This window comes from Colobus angolensis, unplaced genomic scaffold (assembly GCF_000951035.1).
Source record: "Colobus angolensis palliatus isolate OR3802 unplaced genomic scaffold, Cang.pa_1.0 Scaffold61, whole genome shotgun sequence".
NCBI classification, from domain to species: Eukaryota; Metazoa; Chordata; class Mammalia; order Primates; family Cercopithecidae; genus Colobus; species Colobus angolensis.
Genome location: NW_012119710.1, coordinates 8,043,128 through 8,045,683, shown reverse-complemented (window position 1 = coordinate 8,045,683; position 2,556 = coordinate 8,043,128). Strand labels below are relative to the sequence as shown.

The following is a 2,556-nucleotide window of genomic DNA, read 5'->3' as shown; positions in this document are numbered from 1 at the left end:
TTCCGCTACGAGGTGAGCTGTTGCGACCGGAAGTGACCCCTCCCTCCCTCCCGTGCCCCCTCCCTCACTCCCCCTCCGCACGCCGGTCCCGTGTTCCTGCGGGGCAGGGGGCGGGCTGGGGGAGTCGCAGGACTTAGCTGGACGCGACTGGCCTGGGGTCGCAGGTCTAATTCTAGGGCTGGGAGCTGGCTTCAGGGATCGAGACAGTCCCATTAGTTGCCGCTGGGGAAAGTTGGCCTCCGTTTTGGGGTGGGGAGGGCCCGTTAAGTGCTGTAACCAGACCACACCCCCGCCCCCACCCCTAGCGGAGCCATCGAGGGTACAGTATTGCATCTACCCGGGTGCTTTTCTTGAGTAGGAGTCACCCGGGAATTCCCAGAGCCGAGTTTCCCGCCCTGGACCCGGAACCACCCCCCACCCACCTCCACTCGAATTACACTGACACACACCCCATTCACACAGGCTACCTTCAGGTCAAGGGGGCCTGGGCTTGCCGTTGGACTAGGGCCCCAGCCCCTTTACTAAAGAGGGCTCCGAGTTGGGAGGGGGGCGTGTCCAGCAGAAGTTCCTTCTGAGCTAGTGCTGGGAGACGTGGGTTTGGTGACGGTCCCGGGAATGTGGCAATAGCAACAAACAGTGCTGACCCTGTCACCAACTCACTGTATGACCTTGAGCGACTCCTAATCTCTGGACGTAAACTTTCTGGGTTTGTAGCATGAAAGAACTGATATAAATGATCCTTAAGAATTTTTAATTGAAAAAAGCGGTGATTTGGTAAAGTAGATCTTTGTGATTTGGAAGGGAGTACTGCTGGAAGTTGCCTCTGATAAGGAGGCAGCTGCATGCCCATTTCCATAAGTTTGGAAGGGCTCTGGCACGAGAATAATGCCCTTTTACCTAATCTTTCCTTTGTAAACAGGGTAGCTAAGAGGTAGCCAGGGAAAGTGTATCACAAACGTATCTACTGATCGACTATGGAATTCTGATTCCGAATTTTTGAAGATTGAGGACAGATATACTTGATAGGAATGATCCAAGACCAAACCGAAAGGAAAACTTGGAGAGTAAATCAGTTGAGTAAAATTGAAGTGAAGGGGGAAAATAGAACCTACCTAGGATGTGGTGACCTCTAGCCTTTATTCGATAATCTGTAATGTTTGCCTGCTTTGATCATCACAGCTCTCTGCCATGGTTGGTATAGTCCCTGCATTACGATGTAAGAGACTGAGCCTTACAGCCTAGCACAGAGCCTTAGACACAATAGGTTCTTTAAAAATATTTGATGAGCTAATTAGAAATTTTCTGGGTTGCCCATGTTCACATTGACTGTAGAAGTGGAGCCAGAACTTGAACTTGTCATATCACAGCTTTTCCAGAGTTCATTTTATTGTGATTGAAGACCTAACTTTAATCACTAGAGTTTAGGCCTATAGGGAAGATAAAAAAAGATGGAAAATGAAGACAAAGCTTTGAAAGGGAATAATAGTTGAAAAGATGACATGAATATAATAAGAAAGATGAGAATTTTGCTAGGAAAGATACATAAAGATACAAGAAAATAAAGGGTCCATTATTAGTTGTCATCACTATTCCAACCAGTGATATAAGGGAAGTTGTGGGCTTAATTTCTTGGTTGCATGAGGAACTGCTGTTAGTGGATTCTTGATAAAATAGAGAAATGGAATGCTGTGAGGTGGGGCGAGAATTAAATAAGGAATAGGAAATAGAAAGTGAAAGAAAGTTGATGAAATCTTCCAGTGTCAGGAAATTGGGAAGTAGAAAATGCCATCTTTACAAAAAGTCGTAATGAAGCAATTATGCTCATTGAGAAGGTAAGATGAACATTTTTAGAACCTTTTTAAAATGAGGGTGTGAATTTCATGAATAACTAATGTCTTTCCTCTTTTTTTAGTCTTTGGAGGATTGTCCTCTGGATGAAGATGAAGATGCATTTCAGGGACTGGGAGAAGAAGATGAAGAGATTGATCAATTCAACGATGATACATTTGGGTCAGGTGCAGTTGGTAAGTGACATCTTTCTCTTATAATATCATCTTGGCTTCTTGCTCTTTTCAAGTGCTGTCTTTTAGAAGTGCTTTATCTTATTAGGGGTAACCTCATTCACTAACTTGGCAAGATATTCTTCTATTCCTCATCTTAGTCAGAATGTTTCATTCTTCACTGGAAACAGCACCTATCCTGCTCCTCTGAGTGTCTTTTTGCCTCACCTATAAAATCAGGTGTTCTGTAAGCCTTTCCCCTTCCAGCTATATGATCTATGGCTACAGGTTGCCCCTATGAAGGATTCAAATGTTTAGAGAAGTGAACATTTAAGAGAGATTTAAACTAATCCTAGATGAGAGGAATTTTTATTTATATGACATATAACTTAAGGAAAACTAGTGAACTAGTAGAAAAGTATGTGGGTGTATGTGTTTTAAAATTTAGTCTATCACTAGTATATTATATAACTTTGGAACTTATAGTATCTTCAACAAAATGTAAAGCTTTTTATACCAAGAATTTTGGGGGTCAAGAAAGGTCTCATAAGTTAGA

At 43.3% G+C, this 2,556-nt stretch overlaps 1 protein-coding gene across 1 annotated transcript in view; it reads left to right on the top strand.

Annotated features, from left to right (window-relative positions):
* The first annotated feature begins 6 nt into the window (after positions 1-6).
* The window catches only part of PATL1 (protein associated with topoisomerase II homolog 1 (yeast)), a 38,648-nt gene continuing 36,098 nt past the window's right edge, over positions 7-2,556 (top strand). The window contains exons 1-2 of the mRNA XM_011963501.1: positions 7-12; positions 1,913-2,024. The gene's annotated coding sequence lies outside the window, so the exon portion shown is untranslated. The remainder of the gene's footprint in view (positions 13-1,912; positions 2,025-2,556) is intronic.